Source organism: Vombatus ursinus, unplaced genomic scaffold, assembly GCF_900497805.2.
Source record: "Vombatus ursinus unplaced genomic scaffold, bare-nosed wombat genome assembly UNPS02014772.1, whole genome shotgun sequence".
In the NCBI taxonomy this organism is placed as follows: Eukaryota; Metazoa; Chordata; class Mammalia; order Diprotodontia; family Vombatidae; genus Vombatus; species Vombatus ursinus.
Window position 1 is genome coordinate 17,047,827 of NW_020954550.1, and position 22,077 is coordinate 17,069,903.

At 35.2% G+C, this 22,077-nt stretch overlaps 1 protein-coding gene and 1 non-coding gene across 8 annotated transcripts in view; one reads left to right on the forward strand and one right to left on the reverse strand.

The window, feature by feature from the left end:
* PDE4D (phosphodiesterase 4D) overlaps nt 1-22,077 on the forward strand; it is a 1,859,629-nt gene that overhangs the window by 1,286,092 nt on the left and 551,460 nt on the right. The window lies entirely within an intron of this gene.
* LOC114044261 lies at nt 18,574-18,678 on the reverse strand. Its single transcript, XR_003569198.1, has one exon. It is a non-coding gene; the product is annotated as a U6 spliceosomal RNA (small nuclear RNA).

The following is a 22,077-nucleotide window of genomic DNA, read 5'->3' on the forward strand; positions in this document are numbered from 1 at the left end:
TGTATGTATATGTACCAATGTATACTGGCCAAGATAGATAATCATTTTATGCATGCATGCACGTTATATATATGTATATATGTGTGTGTGTGTGTGTGTGTGTGTGTGTGTGTATATATATATTATATATATACATATGGCAAGTTAGATAACCATTCATAAAAAATTAAAAAAAATTAGTCTAGTCTGTTTTTAATGTCAGTAGGGAACAAGAGGGATGTTTTTATTGCAAAAAAGCTTAGTGTTTAATTCATAGTCTGGGGAGAAAATTATTCCCATCACATATTTACAAATGGTCTTAGCTTTATACTTTTGCCTACAACTCTGATGCTTTTGAATAATCTTGGCAAAAAAATCTCTATGGAGTGTTCCAAATGACCGCTATAAGATGTGTTACTCTGACAATGCTTAGAAAGAAATGATTGTCATGTCTATAATAAAAATGGCAAGTAGTATTTCTGGCGCCAAGATGGCAGAATGAGGAAGGAACCCTCTGAAGCCCTCCCAAATTCCCCTCCAAACAACTAGAAAACAGCCTCATAATTGATTTAGGAGTGGGGAAGCTGTGTACCAGCCCAGCAGGAAAGGTCTGTCTCACTGGAATGGGAGGGGAGCCAGGTAGCAGCAGCAGTAGCCAGCCTCACAGCAGGGGGCCTGCAGAAGGGCTCCAAGCCCGGAGAATCCACCATGGAGGCCTCACCCTTCTGCAAGCCAGCAGCCCCCTAGGCAAGTAAGCAGTCTATGCAGGGCAGCAAGGCTCCACCCCAGTAACCCCACCTCCAGCACAAGCCCACAGTAAAGTCTTGAGCCCACTGGTAGTGAAGTCCAGTCCTGGGGCTGGCCAACAGTGAGACACACCCCAGGTCTTGGAAGCAGAGAGACCCTGTTTCCATAGCAACCCAGCAGCAAGGCCCCACCCCTACAGACCAGAAGCTAAACTCCACACCCAGGTAAGGCCAACTAGGAGGTCCCACCCCACCCCCTCCAGTATAATCCAGAAGGGAAGCCTACCCACTAGAGAAAGCTAACAGCTAAGTTCTGAAGCCCAGTGAAAGCCAGAAGCAAGATCCAAAGCCCCAGCACAAAAAGCTTAGAACAGTGCAGAGCTGAAGCCCAATTTTAGCCTAAAAACACTAAGTCACAAAAAGGTAGATAAATGAGCAAAAAACACAAAAGACCTTGGCTATTGAAAGTTACTATAGTGATAGGAAGGATCAAAGCAGGAACTGAGAGGAGGACAATAGTGTCTAAATGGCTACATGTGAAGCCTCAAGGAAAAATTTAATTTGGTCTCAGGCCCAAAAAGAATTCCTGGAAGAGCTTAAAAACGATTTTAAAAAGCAAATTAGAGAAGTAGAAGAAAAATTGAGAAAAGAAATGAGAGTAATGAAGAGAATCATGAAAAAAGATTTAATAGTATGGGAAAAGACATATAAAAATTTATTGGGAAAATAACTCCCTAAAAAATAGAATTGGCCAAATGGAAAAGGTATAAAAGCTCACTAAAGAAAATAACTACTTAAAAATTAGAATTGTACTAGTGGAAACTTATGACTCTATGAGACATCAAGATACTACAAACAAAATCAAAACTGTAAAAAACAATAGAAGAAAATATGAAATTTCTTATTGGAAAAAAACAACTGATCTAGAAAATAGATCCAGGACAGATAATATAAGAATTATTAGACCACCTAAAAGTCATGATTAAAAAAAAAAAGGCCTAGACAACATCTTTCAAGTAATTGTCAAAGAAAACTGCCTTGATGCAGTAGAACCAGAGGGCAAAATAGAAATTGAAAGAATTGACCAATCATCACCTGAAAAAGATCCCCAAATGAAAACTCCCAGGAATGTTATAGCCAAATTCCAGAGCTCACAGATCAAGGAGAAAGTATTGAAAGCAGCCTAAAAGAAACAATTAGAATACTGTGGAGCTGCAGTCAGGATTACACAGGATTTGGCATCTTCTACATTAAAGAACCTAAAGGCTTAGAACAGGGGAGGGGAACATGTGGCCTGGAGGCCACATGTGGCCCTCTAGATTATCAAGTGTGGCCCTTTGATTGAATCCAAACTTCATAAAAAGATTTGTTCTGTGAAGTTGGGATTCACAACTAACTCCTAAAGGAGTTAGGATTGCAACCAAGAATAAGCTACCCACCAAAATAGCATATAATCTTTCAAGGGAAAAAATAGATATTTAATGAAATAGAGGATTTTCAAGCATTTCTAATTAAAAGACCAGAGCTGAATAAAAAATATGACCTCCAGATAGATTCAAGGGAAACATAAAAAAGGTGAAAAAGAAACAGGGAAGAGAAACATAAGAAATTTCATAAGGTTAAACTGTTTATATTTCTATACGGCAAGATAACATTTCTAACTCTTTAGCAACTTTATTACTACAAGAGCAATTAGAAGGAATATGTGTAGGCAGAGGGTATGGATATAACGTGACTTTGATGGGATGATACCCCCCCCCAAAAAAAAACAAAAACAAAATAAAGAGGTGAGAAAGAAAATTACACTGGAAGAGGAAGAAGGGAAAATTGAATACAGGGTATTCAGTTTTTACATAGGGTAAAAGTAAGGGGCTGGAGCAGAATTGATTATGCTTAAGCTGAAGCAAAGAAAGCAGAGGTAGCAATCACGATCTCAGATAAAGCAAAAGCAAAAATAGATCTGATGAAAAGAGATAAGGAAGGAAACTATATCTTGCTGAAATGTACCGCAGACAATGAAATCACATCAGTACTAAATATATATGCATCAAATAGTGTAGCATCTAAATTTTTGAAGGAAAATTGAATGAGTTACAGGAAGAAATAAATAATAAAACTATACTAGTGTGGGAGGGGGAACCTCAACTTTCCCTTCTCTGAACTAAATAAATCTAACCAAAAAATAAACAAGAAAGATGTTAAGGAGGTGAATAAAATTCTGGAAAATTAGATATGATAGATCTCTGGAGAAAAATGAATAGGAATAGAAAGGAATATCTCTTTTTCTCAGCAATACATGGCACCTAAACAAAAATTGACCATTTATTAGGATATAAAAACATCACAACCAAATGCAGAAAGGCAGAAATACTAAACTCATCCTTTTCAGATCATAATGTAATAAAAATGACATTCAATAATGGACAATGGAAAGAGAGATTATAGTAAAAAAATGTAATAATCTAGTATATGATAAACCCAAAGATCCAAGCTTTTGGAAGAAAAACTCATTTGACAAAAACTGTTGGGAAAATAGTATGACAGAAACTAGGTATAGACTAACATGTCACACTGTATACCAAGATAAGGTCAAATTGGGTACATGATTTACACCTAAAGGATGATATCCTTTTTGTGCCTGTTTTGACGTTATCTTAGTCCTAAATTCCTCCCTTATCCATAAATTGAGAGAACATGGAATGGTTTATCTGTCAGATTTATGGATAAGGAAAGAATTTAGGACCAAAAAAGATATAGAAAGCATCACAAAATATAAAATAGATAATTTTGATTACATAAAATTTTAAAGTCTTTGCACAAACAAAACCAATGCAATAAAATTATAAAAAAGCAGAAAACTGGAGAAAAGATTTTCAACAAGTATCTCAGATAAAAGCCTCATTTCTCAAATATATAGAGAACTGAGTCAAATTTATTATTTAAAAAATAGAATTCATTCCCCAGAGTTCTCCTGGTTCTGTTCACTTCACTATGCATCACTTCACTTAAGTCTTTACAGGTTTTTCTGAACTCATCCTGCTTGTCATTTCTTATAGCACAATAATATTCCATTACAATTATATGCCACAGCTTTATCTAGCCATTCCCCATTTGATGGGCATCCCATTGATTTCCAATTCTTAGCCGCCACGAAAACAGCTGATGTAACTGTTTTTGTATAAATAGGTCATTTCCCCCTTTTTTGGATGTTTTTGGGATGTAGACCTAGCAGTGGTGTTGCTGAATCAAAGGGTATCCAACAGTTTTATAGCCCTTTGGTCATAGTTCAAAATTGCTCTCCAGAATAGTTGGATCAGTTCACAATTCCACAACAGTACATTAGTGTCTTAGTTTTCCTAATTCCCCTCTAACATGTACTTTCCTTGTCATATTAGCCAATTTGATAGGTGTGAGATGGTACCTTGGAGTTGTTTTAATTTGCATTTCACTGATCAGTAGTGATTTAAAGCATTTTTCATATGACTATAGATAGCTTTGATTTCATTGTCTGAAAACTGCCTCTTCATATCCTTTGACCATGCATCAATATGGACATAATCCTTTCTTGAAGACTTTGCTAATAAATCTACTCAAATTCCATCCCAAGATTAACTGTATAGTTTCAAAGAGGGCATTACCTGAAGGTCGATCACCAGATGATGAATTTCTTTGGCCACAGTAACCTCAAGATAACCTTCTACTAAGGGGTACAGAGGTTGTTTGCAGCAGTTGTGGGTGTTTATTTATAGGTTTTCCTTCCTCACACTCAGCCTAGAACTCCCCATTGCACTACTGAACTTGATTTCATTATTATAGTGAAGTTTCAGTAAGAAAATTCTCTACTCTGGTAGATTGGCACCTGTTCTCTATCTTAGAGTCCTAGAAAGTTGCTGGGGCCACTGAGACTAAAAGGGACTTGCCCAGGATCACACATGTAGTATATGTTACAGGTAAGGCTTGAAACCAGACTTCCCTAACTCTAAGGTCAGCTCTCTATTCACTAAATTATTCTGCCCCTCTTTTTATATATGTATGTGTTTTTATTGCTTGAGAGTTTATAAGCTAAACCCTAACTGGCACTAACCAGCTGCAGATAATTGCTAAGTCGTCCTAGCACCAGCCTCCTCATCTGTAAAATGAGTGGGTTGTACAAGATGATCTCAAAGTTCATTTCTAGCTGCAGGGTTGTGTGTTTCTATTCATTTGTGTTAAGTGCTTCATCCATAGCAGTAGAAAATGAGGAACCATTTAGGATTTAGAATGTACGTTCCTTGAGGGCACAGAGTCTCATTTTTGTCTTTATATTCCTCTACATCTTGCATAATGCATTGTATATAAATATTTGTGGAATTGATAGTATTTTCCTTCTAAATGGAATTTCTGAGAACATTACCATAATTAATCTGGTAACCATAACAATACCATAATCAGGACATGGCAGCTCTATTTTCCCTCTAGACTAGGGATTCTTGACTTTTTTTGTGTCATGAACCACTTTGGCAGTCTGGTGAAACCTATAGACTCCTCAGAATAATTTTTAATGCATAAAATAAAATACATAAGGTTGTGATGGAAAGCAATAAGTTGAAATGCAGTTATCAAAGTGTTTTTTTTAAAACATTTATGAGCTCCAAGTTAAGAACCCTTTATTCTTGAATAGTCATCAATAAAATGAGACTATCCAGAAGAATTGTTTCTTGGAAGTTCTACCTTGCATTAATACCATTCTTGATACCATCTGTATTTAATCAGACTCTATTCCTTTTCAATGCCTATGCTTTTGAAATATTTAATATCCTTGCTTATTCTCTTGGTCTAATTATAGTTGAAAATATTGAGATTAACTTAGGCAAGATAAAAGGATTAGGAACATACCATGAAATCTCTCTACATTACCACCCTCGAGTGGTATGCTTTTTAAGAAGAAATGGGGGTGAGAGGTCAGGAAAAAGAATCCTTTTTTATTCATGTGTATAATGGTGCATCAGATGCATGAGAGACAAAGTTAGTAATGCTTGCATTGCCTAATGCTTTGTCTCTAAACTTCATCATATGCCCCTCAACAATATTGGTAGATGCAAATCCTCATGTGCAGTTGAATTTATTAAGAATATAGACATATCTGACTAATAAAAAATGTGTATACAATGCAAACAAAATCTCTGAGTTCCCTTATTTGACATTATTTCCTCCACCTAATTAAACTTTACATAACCTAGATTTTTTCCAAAAATAGAAATAACTTTTTTGGTTTGTCCTTGGTACTGTTTCATGCTTGCTTGTACGGTCACTTTGCTTTTCTTTGATAATAAGTTTTTATTAGAGCAAATTCCCTTATCTGTACTTGAACAATAGCCTAAATTTTTACGGCATCTTTCAAAAGATGTAAACATCATGCCTAGCCCTTGCCATGACCTATTCTAGTAAGTGCTATATTACCTGTACTCTACATTAAATAGAGGATTGTGGGTAAGGAGTGCCAGAAACTCAGCAGCTTTTGGCTCCATTCAAGTGGTGTCTTCGCTTCTTTTCTTCTTGCTCCCTTCTTAACTCTCTGCAATCTAGTTTTTTATGTCATCATATGACTTCAACCACCATCTCCAAAGTTATCAATGATCTCTTAATTGCCAAATCTAATGATTATTTTCCTATCCTCATCCTTTTTGACCTTTTTGTGGGTTTTAACAATTGATCACCTTCTCTTGAATACTCTTTCCTCTCTATGTTTTTGTGATACTTCTCTGTCTTGATTCTCTTCCTACATACCTGACCACTTATTCTCAGTCTCCTTTGGTGTATCCTCAACTAGGAGAAACCTATTAGCTAGAGGTGTCCTCCAAAGTTCTGTGCCTTGCCTCTTCTTGTTTCCCTATAGGTTCAATTCTCAACTCAGATGATTGCTGTTATTTCCAGCCCTAGTCTCTCTGATCAGTAACAATCTTGCTCTAATACCTATCTTTTGGACATCTTGAACTAGATGCCTTACATGCATCTCAAATGCAACATGTCTGAAACTACATATTATCTTTCCCCGAAAACTCTCCCTATTTTCAACTTTTCTATAACTTTCGAAGCATCACCATCTTCCTTATCACCCACATTCATAACCTTGGTGTCATTCTGACTCCTCCCTCTTACTCCTTATATCCAAACTCTTACAATATCTTGTGGTTTCTACTATTGCTACATCCCCTGTATATGCCCTCTTCTCAATTTTATGAACTCATGCAAGGTGAAGTGTGCAGAACCAGGAGAACATTTTATACAGTAAGACTATTCTTCTAAGGATGATCAACTGTGAAAGACTTAGCTATTCTGATCAAGACAATGATCCAAGACAATTACATATGATCTATCACAAAAAATACTCTACCTCCAAAGAGAGAACTGATGAACTCTGAGTGCAGATTGAAGTATACCTTTCAGTTTATTTATTTTTCTTGGAGCTTTTGTCTATTTTCTTTTGCAACATGGCTAATATGGAAATATGTTTTGCATGACTTCACATGTATAATCAGTATCAAGTTGCTTGCCATCTCAAAGGGCAGGTGAGGCTAGAGGGAGGGAGAGAATTTGCAACTCAAATTTTTCAAAAATTAATGTGAAAATATTTTTACATATAATTGGGAAGTATTTAATGAAATAAAGGAAAATATAATTTAAAATGCCTTTTCAAAGTCAAAAGATAGAATAAAATAAATGGGGGGGCAGGATAGGATTAAGGGAAATATAGTTTTTCACAATATGATTACTATGAAAGTGTTTTGCATAACTATACATGTATAACCTGTATCGAGTTGCTTACCTTTTCAATGAGGGTAGGTGAGGAAGAAGAAAGGGAGAAAATTTGGAACCCAAAGTTTTAAAAACAAGTGTTAAAAAAATTGTTTTCACATGCAACTGGGAAATAAGAAATACAAGAAATGGCGTATAGAAATCCATCCTGCCCTACAGGAAAGTAGAAGGGGAAGGGTATAAGAGAAGGGGGGGAGAGATAGAAGGGAAGGCAGATTAGGGGAAGGAGTGTTCAGAATGCATGCCATCTTGGAGTGGGAGGAGAGATGAGATGGGGAGAAAATTTGGAACTCAAAATCTTGTGGAAGTGAATGTTGAAAACTATAAATAAATAAATTTTAAAAAGAAAAAAAAAGAAAAATAAATAAATAAAATGTCCCCCTTTCTCCACTCACATAGTGATCACAGGTCATTTGAAACCTTCTTTACCTTTTGCCTGGCAATAGCCCTCTAATTGACCTCCTGCCTTCCTTAAGTCTCCTGTCACTCCAATCCATCCTCCACTCAACTGCCAAAGTGATTTTCCTTAAGTGTTAGTTTGACCATGTTATCCCCATTCTTAGTATACTCCAGTGACTCCTTATTATATACAGGATAAAATGTAAAGTCCTTTGTTGGGACTTTTTCACAACCTAGCACCCTTGCTACCTTTCCAGCTTACCCCTTCCATGAATTTAAGATTCGGCCACATTGGTTTCACTATTTCTTACACACAATAATCTATCTTCTGGCTCTGTGTCTTTTCATTGGTTGGCCTGCATTCCTGGAATGCTCTTCTTCACCTCCAATTCTTGGCATTCCCAGTTTTCTGCAAAACCTAGCTCCAATTCTACCTTCTACAGGAGGTATTTCCTGGTCCCACTAACTATAAATGTCTTTACCTCTGACAGTACCTTCTATCTGCTCGCTCTCTCTCTCTCTGTCTCTTTCTCTTTCTCTCTCTCTCTGTGTAAATATGTGTGTGTGTGTGTACACACATACACACATATCTATATATATATATCTATATATATCTATAGCTATCTTGCATGCACCTAGTTATGCTCATTTTTGATGCCACCATCAGAATGTAAGCTCTTTGAGGGCAGGGATTGATTTTGCTTTTCCTTATATCCCAAATGCTTAGCATAGTGATAAATACATAGTAATCACTTAATAAATGCTTATTGACTGACTTCTAATGGAAAATTCAATGTTAAATGCACAAATTAATGTTGAATTTTTCCTTCATTTTCCCTGAGAAGAATTTTTGGTCTTATAATTATTTCAGGTTTAAATATTTTTAAAAATAATTTTTGCTTTTTTGCTAAGGATTTAGATTTGCAAGCTATTACATTTTAACTTTTGTCCTGTAACAAAGGATAAAGAGATATATTTAAAAGTTCTTGATGTCAGCTGACTCACTGTTATAACTCCTCTTTTAGATAAGAGGTTTTTGTTTCTTTTTATTTTCTTTTTAATTTATGGAATAAAACAAACATTCCTATAACACAGTATGATAAAAAAGATGATTGCACATGAAACTGCAAATCTGCTTTGCAGAACTTGCTGTTCCTTTCAAATATACAGCAAATTGTCATATATATTTCTTTTTTTTTCTTCCCTGTCCTTTCCTTCCCACCCTAGAGATGGCTACCATTAGACATAAATAGATACATGTGTGCAAAATTATTCTATACATATTTCTATTTATCATTTCTTTCTATAGATGTAGACAGTGTCTTTCTTAATTTGTCCCTTATAGTTAATTTGGGGTATTTATAATAGTCAAAATAACCTCTTAGTTCAAAACTGTTCTTAAAACAATATTGCCGTTACCATATACAATGTTCTTTTGATTCTGTCATTTCGCTCTTCATTATTTCATAATTTAGATAGAATTGTAAGCAATCCCCAAGTCATCAGGTACAATTTTCTCCTTCAACAAATTGCTTAAGACATCTTTCAGAGGTGATTGTAATATTTTTAGGACCTTTAGAGATGAAGATTCCACAAATCTGGTAGTCTCTTAATTCTTCTATCCAACAGGTTAATGATGAGCTGCTGATAATTACACTTATCTGGTACCCTTCCACCAGCTGTGACATTGAGAGCAGATAGATGCAGTCAGATTTTCTGAGGTCATGAAACTCTTCTGCACTGTTTTAATGCACCAGCGCAGCAATCTTTGGTGTTTTCTTGGCCCTGCAACTGGTCTCATAAGGGAAGGGAAGAGAAAAGAATAAGTGTTTACATAGCATTTGCTATGTATCAGGCACTCTGCTAAACACCCTATACAAATAATATTTCACTTGATCCTCACAACAACCCTGCAATGTAGGTATTATTATTATCCCCACTTTACAGTTGAGATAACTGAGGTAAACAGAGGTTAAGTGATTTCCCAGAATCATACAGTTAATAAGGGTCTTAGACCAGATTTGACCTCAGCTCTTCCCAACTCCAGGCCCATCCTGCTATCTACTGTGCCACCAGCTGCCTCATAAGGACTCAATATTTCAATGAGCCCCCTAAAATGTGAAATTAATGAAAAAGTTAGAAATCTAATCTTATAGGCTGTGTCTTTCTAAACAGATAATTTAATGTCTTATGAGATGGAAACAAAGCGTTTTTCAAGTTCATCAAAACCATAATCAAAGAGGTCTTTAAGCAAAAAGCTGGACAATTGTACTTGTTGGGGTAAAAGGCCTTTTTACTGATATTCTGTGGTGCTGTAATTCTGTTGGCATTTAAAGCTGGAGCAGTCCATGGAGAAGCTCTTATCTAACCCTCTCCTGTTCTTTTTTATGTTTTAGTGATACCTTTTTTTTAATACCTCAGATATGGATCAGATCTATATAGCCTTCTCTGTCACAAAGAAAATCAATTAAGCAAAACAAACCAGTATAATGATAATGTGTAATGACTGTATGCAACTTCCAGCACAGGTCGGCCCCGCCTCTCTGTTGAGGACAGGGAAGTTTGTGTCATCATCTCTCCCCTAGATCCAGCATAGGTCAATGTGGCCTTTAAACCGAGTTTAGGGGCTCTGTAGTGTTCTCTTCATTTGTATTATTGTACTCATACGTGATGTTCTCCTGGATTCATCTTATTTGCTCTGCTTCAGTGTAGTCTTAGTGTTATGATCCCCCATGTGTTTATACCCCATGTGTTTTTCCTTAATATCCACCTCAACAACCTGCCCCCCCCCTTACCTTCCATTGAATCTGCTCTTGTAACAAAGAAAATTATTTAGGTAAAACCAACCCACCGAGGGACCACGTCTGACGTTCCTTCCTGTTAATGTTGTTTTTTGTTTGCATTGTTTTATTCATTGTATATATTAATACCCTGGTCCTGCTTGATTCAGTCTGAACTAGTTCATACAAGTTTCTCATGTTTCTCTAAATACCTTGTATTTGCCACTTCTTACACAATATGATATTCCTTTGCATTCATATACCACAGTTTGTTCAGCCAATTCCCAGTTAATGCACAACTATTTTCTTTCTAATTTTTGGCTGGCACAAAAGGTAGTGCTGAGAATATTTTGGTATATTTAGGACTTTTCATTCTTTCTTTGACCTTCTTGGGGCCAACAGTTGTATTAGAATTAGGAGGTTAAATGACTTTCTCATAGGCATAGAGGTAGTAAGTACTTCAGATGCATTTCTTTCAACTTCAGATATAATATTCTTTCCAGTATGCAGTGCTTCCTTGTATGCTGATTCTGTCTTAGTCTCTATAGCCTGTCACTCTTTCATGTGAAGAAACTAAATTAGTCTTATGCCAGCTGCATATAAGCCATGGATGTTGATTTTACATTACCTCATGTGGTCCTTGAGAAATTTGCAGATTCGTGGTTTTTTTCCTAATATTTTCCAAATACCCAAGTTAAAGGACATTACTATCAAGGAGGGGAGAGGAGAGGCTAGACAAGGAGGAGAGAGACAGAGACAGAGATAGAGAGACCGGGGAGGGGGGGGACCAGGTTTTTTTTCCCTTAAAGAAGAGCATTTAATGTTTTCCATTCTGAAAGAATTCTTCATACCTTCAGTGAACTCTCAAAAATAATGCTGAAAGTTTCACAATAACATTTCAATTCCCAGTGGACATCATTGTGTACTGTAGATTTTAATACATCTAGCTTTTCAGAATACTCCACTGGTTTGTTTCTTATCAAGCTTGCTTTCGATCCTCCTTCGGTCACAAGTGATACTTAAACTATGTGGTAATAGTTGATCTTTTTAGTTAACACAAAAGTTAAAGAAGTGAAAGCTGTACGAGTAAAAAAAATGCCTATAGTGTGTTCAGAAATCTCCTTCTTTTGTCAGTAGAAGTAATTTTTTCCTTAGTCTTCCACTTTTGCCTTTTATAATGAAAGAAAAGTTTCAACTGCCATTTATATGTTTTGCGAGCTCTCTCTCTCTCTCTCTCTCTCTCTCTCTCTCTGTCTCTGTCTTTCTGTCTCTGTCTCTCTCTTTCTTTCTCTCTCTTTCTCTCCTCTCCTTCTTGCCTTCTCCTTGTCTAGCCTCTCCCTTCTCCTCCTTAATGGTAATTTGACCTATTTCTGCCTTTAATTGTTTTCTGTTTTCTCTAGCGTTACCTAAAAATGATTCTTCCTTTTTCGAGATGAACATCTTTTCCTTAGCAGTTTTCCAGAAAACTAACATACTTTCTCTTGTATTCATGTTTTAATGATTTGTTTGCAGATAGTGATGAATTGAAAGGAATTGCATATCAATCCTTGGTTAAGCTTTAACTATCTCCCCTGGGGTGTTATGACAACTACTTCTTAAGCACTTGAGATTTATAAACTATCTTGAGTTTTTTTTAAAGGAAAGGTAACAGTCAATGTAGAAATAGTGGTCTAACTCAGCCTCTGATATGGTCGTTGGATGGAGTACTCACTTTGATGAGCTCACAGAAAAGATCACAGGTCTTGGAAGAGCTTCCTAATCTTTCTATATGTCATCTCAGCGCCTTCTAATTTTCAAAATTCATGTTATTCTTCTTCAGGGTTTAGATATGTGTGATTACATAGACCAACTAAAAGGTCATCAGAAAAATATGTTGTAGATTTTGTAGTAATTGGTAAGTAGTGCCCTTTGGTCAATTTTATGTCACGTAATTGTGTTTGTTCCCAAATATTCTGTATATGTTCCTTCCCTTAGTATTAATGCCATTTTGGACCATGCCTTCACAAAACCAAATGCTTAATAAAAAGTGAGGGGGGAAAGGCAATTATTTGAATAATTGCATCATGTAGATGGAGCTTCCTTCATGAAACTTTAAACTACATTTATTAACTCTTTTTTTCCCTAACTCATATATTTAGCCCCCATATTCCTCTTCTACCGCCTTATCTCCCAATTATTCCTTGTCTCTGTCCTATTTCCGGTCTTCTTAACATATTGTCCAGATTGTCCTTGAGCACCCCCTGCTGTTTGCTGTTATAATTTCTTTTTCTCTAAGGTGCTGATGACCAGATGAGGTCTAAAATGACAGCATGTCAAAGAAAGAGACCTTAGCCAAAAAATGCATCATTTTACTCACAGATATATTACAAAAATGAAAAAATATACAACGTTAGGTCATGAGGAAAAACTTTAAATTCTTCAAATAAAAGCCATAGCTTTAGTACTGCTTATTGATTTTATCATAAAAGGGCAGTTGCATTACTTTAATGGAAGAACATTTTAAAATCCTGAAAAATTCATCACAATTTTATGTCTTGTTTTCTCAACAAAACCATAAGTTTATGGACTGTGGCCACTCCTCATTTTTCTTTATATCCCCCACAGTGTCTGTCACAGTGACTTGTAAGAAGTAGGTAGATACTCTGTCAGTATGTCTCTAAAATCTATTAAAATTTTTAAAAGTATTTGTTCACTTGTCTTGCTATCATACAGCTGCAAATTCAGTCAACTCTCAATTAAGGATCGTGACCAGTTGTAAGGATGTTTTGTGGAAATGATTGACTGTTGTTTGCTTTTTAATTTTTTCAAATTTTATTTATTTATTTTTTTAGAGTGGGTTGGACCCAATGGCCATTGGTGCCAACTCTGCAATTTTGTGATTCTGTGATTGTGGTGAGCATACCTGAAGGGACTGAAAATACATTATTTTGTGCTTATACCAGTCATCGTTTTTTGTTTTAAGTAAGTTCTTGAACTCTGGTATAATGAAAACTGTCTATTCCTTAATGCAGAAGTTCTTAACTTTAGGTCTGTGAACATTATTTTAAAAAAGTATTTTGATAAGTGTTTCACTACAGTTGGTTTTCTTTGTACTTGTATACATTTTATTTTAGACATTTAAGAACATTATTCTGAGAGGAGGTTTATGTTTCACTAGACTGCCAAAGGGGTTTATGACACAAAAAAGGTTAAGAACCCTTAGCTTCAGTGGGACCTGGCCAGTATTCAGAAGCCGTTTAAGGCTCACAAATTACCAAGAAGCAAGAAACTACCAGCTCAGGAAAAAAAAAAAAAGTAAAGTTCCACATTGGTTTCCCGACTTTTTAACATGTACTGCTTTAGGCACTGAAAATCTTTTCCTTCCCTGTCCATGCTAATTTCCTTGACATTCACTTCAGAAATGGTGCCACATACCCTTATATTAATGCTGTGTAAGAGGCTAATCAAAGGTGGGTGTAAAGAAGAGTAATTTCCAGCTCTTCTCTGCATCCTATGCTAATAATGTTGTTTGAACATATTCCAGGAAGACTATTGATGCCAGAGCCGATTCAGAATTAGGCAGGTGGATGTTTTCAACCACTGTTAATAATAATATCACCACTAAAATCTCCCCCACGTTCTGCCAGCTGTGTTGAACCTGCTGTTTCCTCTGGCTACCTCCTGCATATCATCCTGGTACAGAAGTTTTCCCTAGGCTTTCTATTTGCTTGAAGGAATTTTTGGAATGAGGGAGCTGGACAGAGCTAGTGGTGATGTAAGTGGGCATCATGGGAGTAAGACGTAAAGGAAGGGTGAAATGCCTAAACAACTTTTTTTCTTCAACATTGAGATCTACTAACAACTGATTTCTAAATAATTGACATCTAATTCTTTGATTGAATCCATTCAAATGTGTCTTTTGTTTTCACTCTCATATCTCAGTAAGCACAGTCTTGATTTTACTTTCAAAGTAATTTTAAGTAAATAGCTTTGCTTAGAGGAGGGAAGATAAACTGTATTATGTGTATAGTTTATATACATATATATGTATGTGGGCATATACATACATATATCTGTATAAGTGATAACTTATTACAATTTAAATTATGAAATAATATGTTCTATCTATCATCTATCTCTAATGGTCAAAACCAGTGAATTCATCAGTAGAAGGAACTCCAAGAATGGAAATTATCTCCATTAATGCAAATTGGCATCACATCTATAACTTTAATTCTTTTAGAGGCACTGAGAGGTTAATTGAATTCCTCACAATTACATAGCTTGGTAAGTGATGGTAGTAGTGGTTATGATGATGATGGATCCCAACAGGCTCTGAAGTCACAGGACCTGGGTTCTAACCACTGACATTTCCTGTGTAACCTTGGGTAAGTCACTTAACTTTCCTGGGCCTTAGTTTCCTCATCAGTTAAATAATGAAATTAGATTTAATGGCCTCCAACTCTTGGTCTAATGGTACTTTCCTATTTGATCTTTAAGTATCAAGCTTCTTTGTGGAGAATTATATTAAAAAAGAAACCTTTAATTCTTTATTTCTTAATCCTTTATTCTTCTTTAAATTATCATTACCATATTTTGGTAAGGATGATGTTTAAAAAATAATTCAGGTTTGTGTGTGCTAGTTTAGTCTTGGTTCTCCTCCCTGGAAAATCAGAATATAAAGAAAAAGCATAGTCCTGAAAACAAAGGAAAAACAATATGAGGGTTTCCTAAGTTTGAATTGTAAAGTTTCAAGTTGTTTGAACTTATAATAAAAACAACTCTATGAACACACAATAAGGTACATTCCATTCTAGCCAAAATAATTTCTTTTTTAAAAAACCCTAATATCTTAGTACTTAAGCATTTAGCTGTCATCTTTAACTAGTTATTAATGTAAGAAAGTCAGTGTTGTGTAGTGGATAGAGAGCCAGCAACATCTGAGCTAAATAAAGTCTTTCATCTGACACATCCTCCCTATGTGACTATTAGTAAGTGTCTTCCTCTTCTCAGTGGTCTGGGAAACTGAACTATGCTTGTAGGAGATGCCTTTCCTAGAAGTTCCCCACTCCAGTGAAAATAACAGGTCTGATTCCTACCCCTATCCTTTCCCCATTAATGTGTTTGTGTTTGACTGTAGCACCTCCATTTTTAAGTGTATCACTGATGATCCCATGAAATATGGTAATGCACTCTTGAGGGATGAACAAGCTCATTGATTTGTTAGTTCCTTGGAATCATTTTCCTTTTGGTTGAAAGCACTAGTCTTTAAAACTCTAATCACAGCCTCAACTGTAATTTTCTTAGAAGTGCTTAAGGATGACAGAGCTATTGAACTTTTGCCTTTGCTTGTGCATAAAATTAGGCTTTCTAAGGTTTGAGTAACTTAGCTTCTTGAAAGTTTGCCATTAAAACTCAGCCTGAGGTGTATTTCTTCTCTTTCACCTGAATGATACCCCAAACTCAGGGTGTTCCATAGCTGAGTACTATTTTAACTACTTTTTCAGATGCATTATGCTATGATAAGACTATAGAGATATGTATGGTAGACGTTCCACAAAGTCCAAAGACATGAATTCCAATTCTAGCCATGCCATTTATTAGTAATATGACTATGGGTAATTCATTTCTATCTGAGACTCAGTTTTCTCATCTGTCAAATGAAGGCTATACAGACCTTAGTGATCCCCAACCCTAACTTTCTGTGACAAATCAGAAATACCTTAGGTGTCTCTAAATCCTTTTTTTTCCCTAACATATAAACATCATCATGTCACTTAAAAGAAAAAATAATTAGTAAAATATCTTCCATAGCCATCAAATGAAATGTGTTAGTGGCAAGCAACCTAGGTTTTTTAACTCAGAAAGATAATTTTTAGTAACTTAGTTTGGATAGCATTACATAAATAGATTAGTTAGGTAAAATTGTCTTTTTTTATATTGACTTTACCTACCCATGAACAACAAATATTACTTCAGTCATTTAGATCTGACTTTATTTGTATAAAAAGTACTTTATGTTTATGTTCGTATAGTTTCTGTGACTGTGTTGGCAGGAATACTCTCAGGTATTTTATACTGTCAAGTTATGTTAAGTGGTCTAAAACGATATTGAATAATATTGCTGACACAGTGTAGTTTTCCCTTTTTTTCCTCTTTTGATTAAATCTGTTTTAGTTTTGACTTTGTCTGAGATCATGATTTCTACCCCTTTTTTATATAATAAATTCTATTCCTGTCCTTTATTTTATCTTTGTGTGTATCTCTCATTTTTATTGTGTTTCTTGAAAGCTAAATATTGTTGGATTCAAATTTTTAGTCTGCTGTCCCTTTCTGTTTTATGGATAAATTCATCCCATTGACATTCTAAGCTATAATTACTTGTGTATTTTCCTCCTTCCTATTTTTCCTCACTCTCCTTCTCACCCTATTTAACCTATCCCTTCTCCCTCCTCTACTTTACTTAACGTGATACCTTGCCCTCCTATTCCCCATTGCTTTATTCCTCAGCTTACCCATTCCTCTAAGAATCCCTCCCTAAACTTCTCTCTTCCCACCCTATCCTCTTGCCCTCTTATTTCTTTCTGAATTTGCAAGACTTTTATACCCTTCTAGATATATATATTGTTCCCTCTTTAACCCATTCTCAATGAGAGTAAGGTTCTAGCACTACCTGTCCTCCCTCCTACTAGCTTCTTCACTATGTTTTTTTTTCTTTTATGCCTCATTTGTATTAGATAATTACTCCTTTTTATCTTTCCCTACAGTTTTACTATTTTTTAGGATCACCCCATCATACTCTGCTCAGCCCAAGCCTTTCTTTCAAACTATCCAAATAACGAGTCATAAAAGTACTGACAATATTTTCACATATAAGAAGTAAACACTTTGACCTTATTGAGTCCCTTATAATTGGTCTTTAATGTTTATTTTATTTTTCTCCTAGATGTAATATGTCAAATTTCCCCTTAAGTTCTGCTGTTTTTGTCACAAATATCTGAAAGTCTTTCAGTTTATTAAATGTCCTTTTTTTTCTATTCAGGATTATCCTTAACTTTGCTGGATAAATTACCATTGGTCACAACCCTAGCTCTCTTGCTCTATGAAATATAGTATTCCAAGACATACTGTCCTTCAACAAAGTAGTTGCTAAGTTTTGGGTATTCCTTAATGTACCTCCATGGTATTTTAAGTGTTTTTTTTTTCTTTTTATTTCCAATATTTTCTCCTTAACCTGGGACCTTTGAAACTTGGCTATGATATTCCTGTAAGTTTTTCCCCAGGATCTCTTTCAGGTAGCAATTGGTGGATTTTTTTCTGTTTCTGATTTACCTTCTTGTTCTAGAACATCAGGGCAATTTTCCTTGATAATTTCTTATAATATTATAACAAGATTCTTTTTTTAAAAATCATACTTTTCAGGTAGTCTGACTCTCCTTATATTATTTCTCCTCAATCTATTCTCCAGATCAATTGTTTTTTTCTGATGAGATGTTTCGGATTTTCTTCTTTTTTTTTTTCTTTTGATTTTGTTTAATTATTTCCTGGTGCCTTAGAACATCATTAACTTCCCCTTGCCTAATTCTAGATTTTAAGGAATTATTTTCTTCCTTAAGTTTTTGATTCTCTATTTTAAGTTGGTTGACTTTCTTTTCATAATTTTCTTGATTTTTTTGGATTGCCCTTATTTTTTTTCTAATTTTTCCTTAATCTCTCTTATTTGATTTTGAAAGTCCTTTTCAAGTTCTTCAAGATCTCTTTTTTTTGTGCTTGGGACCATTTGTGTGTCTCATTGAAAAAGGAGTGGTTTTTTTTAGCTCCATTATCTTCCTCTGAATATGAACTCAGATCTTCTCTATCCCATAGTAGTTATCGAGGGTTAAGTTCTTTCTCCTAAAAATATGGAATGCTTCAAGAATTTGTATCATCTTTGCGGAGGGGCCATGCTAATCTTCTCTTTATCATTCCAATTGTAGTATATGTGTAGCCAAAGCGAGCACCAGATATTCTTAAACTTTTTTTTTTTTTTTGGTACCATGGACTCTTTGGGAATCTGGTACAGACCCCTTCTCAGAAAGGTTTTAAATGCATAAAATAAAATACTTGAGATTACAAAGGAAACCAATTCTATTGAAATATAGTTACCAGAATGTTTTCTTTTAAGTTCATGTGTTCTAGGTTAAGAATCCCTGTGCTAACTTAAAATTGATCTGTGTGCCTCAGTTTCTACAGCAGAGAATAATATTTGTGGTATTCTTTGGAGGATATCATAAAGAGAGAGACAACATAGACAAATGCCTTTGTTAGATAAAAGGAGAGTACAAAATATAATTAGTGCTTTCTATTCCACTAACTGAATTCAACCTATTATCCCAATCCGTATTCAACTGACATCCAAATTGAACAAAATACTCCTTAATCTTTTTTGTACTAGTTCTCCATGTTAATTGGGTGGCACTGTTTTGGGTAAATTCTTATTGCTGTTTACATCTCAGTATATGGGCAATGTTGCCTGAAATAGGACTGACTGCCACAAGTTTCTCTAAATTATATAGAAATATATTCTTCCTAGTTGTGGTAAGTGGACTCAATAACCAGGTGTGTTTCAATGAAAATTGGTTATTTAGCAGGTAAGGAAATTTGGTCTCTTTCTAATGGATTTTTCTTTTAAAGTACTGTAATATTTTTAATCAAAGAGAAATTATGATGGTGGCATTATTTTATTTTTTTAATTCCAATTAATATCCTTTGATTTTCCACATGAATTTGGTTTGACCATCATTGGTCTGATGACTTCTGTAACCAGAGATCTTTTTTTTTTCTCAAGGACCAGACACATCAAGTAACAAGGAAATATATTTGATTATAAATATTATTTCTTTTGTCTATGCAAATGCACTTCAAATACAAATAATTATGAGGAGATATTGTAATTTTACTCTGAAATAAACATTTTCATCCTACTATCTCTATTTTTTTTGTCTTATGGTAAAAAACAAATCCACTGCACCAATCGACACACCTTAGACCTTCAAAGTATTGTTAAATTGTGGTCTTCCTGGTGCTAAAGGTTGTTAGATTTTTACGACATTAGATATTCTGTGATGCTTTTCCTGTTAGGGATTTCAAAGATATGAATCGTGATTGTTACTATTTGAAAAGATTACTGTAAAACATTGGCAATGATATGTGATTCTTCCTAATAATTAGAGGTGTTCACATAGAAAGGGATGTTAGGTAAGCATGATCAGTGTTAATCAAAGAAAAGAAAACAGTGGGTAAAAAAAAAGAAAAAAACTCCAAATATTTCATCTGATCTTTCTTCTTTTTCTATATTTTTTCTACAGCCAAGTTAGGATAGGGTTGGACCTATGATTTCATTGATATAGGAAACTTTTTGAGGAAATTCCTTCAACCAATGCAGGCTAACACTTTCTCTTTAATATGTATTCTTACAAAGTTGACTAGAACACAGAGGAGTTAAGTGATTTACATTTTGTCACACAGATTGTCTGTGTCAGGGGAAAGGAGTTGCACTCAGGTCTTCCTGGCTCTAAGCCAATTCAGATTTTTTAAAGGAGCTTTTTAAATCTTGTGTCTAGGTTGGCATGTCTAATTTGTGTTTACTTAGGACACTGACTTTACCCCAGCAGATGGTCAAGGTCTGAAAATCTAACCTAATTCTAGCTAATAGTTAATGTTGAGATAAATAATTCATTATCACATTAGCATGGCAGTCCCTCCAAAGTTTACCAGCTGTTCAGCCTCTGAAAAACTACTTTAGTACATGCCTGACACACAATTATATTTGCAGCTCTAGCTCAAGGGCTTATGACAACTGAGATGCTTTTTTCCCTACTGTTGTTGGTCTTATTACTCACCAGGTAGCAACACTTACATCATTATAGTATCTCACTGTGTCCCATTACATTTACAGCTTCACACTCCAGACACAGTCCCCCATTATGGAAACATTTCTCTCATCATAACTGGGTCCATAAGTGTCAGGGCTTAGTTTATTTCACTCTGCCTGCCATATGCTCATCCATTTAATTTTTGACAGCACTATTTGTTAAGATTATAAAGATCATGATTTGTAATAGGATTGAATGTGATTGGGTCCCTGCTTAAAGAACAATGAGAAGAACGTGTTTGTACTCGTCTTCATCATGCTCTAGTATAATGAGAATCAGTATCCCCTTCCTGGGTAATATGTTCTTATGAAATAGCTTAAACATTACACTAGTGTATTTTCAAAAATAAACATGGATTCTGTCTACCCTCCCACTCTACTGGATCCTAAAATACCCTGCTATATTAATCTGTAGCTGTCCCTTGTGTCTCAGCCCTTAGTAATTTGCCCACTCATTAAAGATGCTTATAAAACATTCCAATTATACATTTAAATCACTAGAGCATCTACCATTTGGTCCCTTGCATGTGGATTTGCTCTTTTGGTAGAGAAATAAATCATTTGCTCTCTATTTATAGTTTAAAGAGAGTGGTTATTTAATAATTGTTTTAAAGAGAGTGGTTATTTAATAATTGTTTTAGTTTTGGAATAAGGGAAGGTAAAAAAGAATAAGCTCTTAATACTTTCCAATATTACTTTAATTTTCCAAATCTTGTACAGAAGTCTGCCTACTTTCAGAAAAGGATTCTTATTCTTTCCAAGTGTCCTGTTCTTTTGCAAATGCATTTTAACAGAACCTTTTTTCAGACTTGAGGTAGGTGGGTAAAATACATCTATATCTGTATATGTAAGTAGATAGATAGATAGTGTATGTATACACACACACACATGTACCTTAATACAACATTTTTAACAGAAAAAATGCTTTAGGAATAAGTGGCTGAATGGTTAGGGAGCCAGCTTGTGGTATACAATATATTTTATTTTCAGAGCCATCATTTCCTTTTACAAAAAATTGCCTTGGGAGATTTTGAAGGATGCTTGCGTCTCCATTGTCATATCTAGCAGTAAGCTCTAGGCAATAAGGTAGACAAACTGATGCCAAAAGGAAAGATCACACCATTTTGGCTGATTCCATCTGTCGGGAGCGTAGGTGGGTGGTGAGTGGGTCCCTGCATATGCTAAAACTGAAACCATTGAGGTGTATAGATTGATGGGAATGGGCATAGAGGGGAAGGTCAACTGGGGCCAGTTTTTTTGAGTAGCTAGGGGAGTTAAGGATATTTACTAATAGATTATCTCTGTAGGAGAGTGTGATTACAGCAGGTTAGAGGATGCAGTTAGAAATACTTGAAGCAGGAAATAGAGCAAGTAAGATCTAAAGGACTTTATTGGACTTATTTCTACCTGCTACCAGATGGAGGTCAGCTGTAGGCAACTTCAGGTGCCAGCAACACTGTGTGGGATAGCCCATTCCCAGAGTATA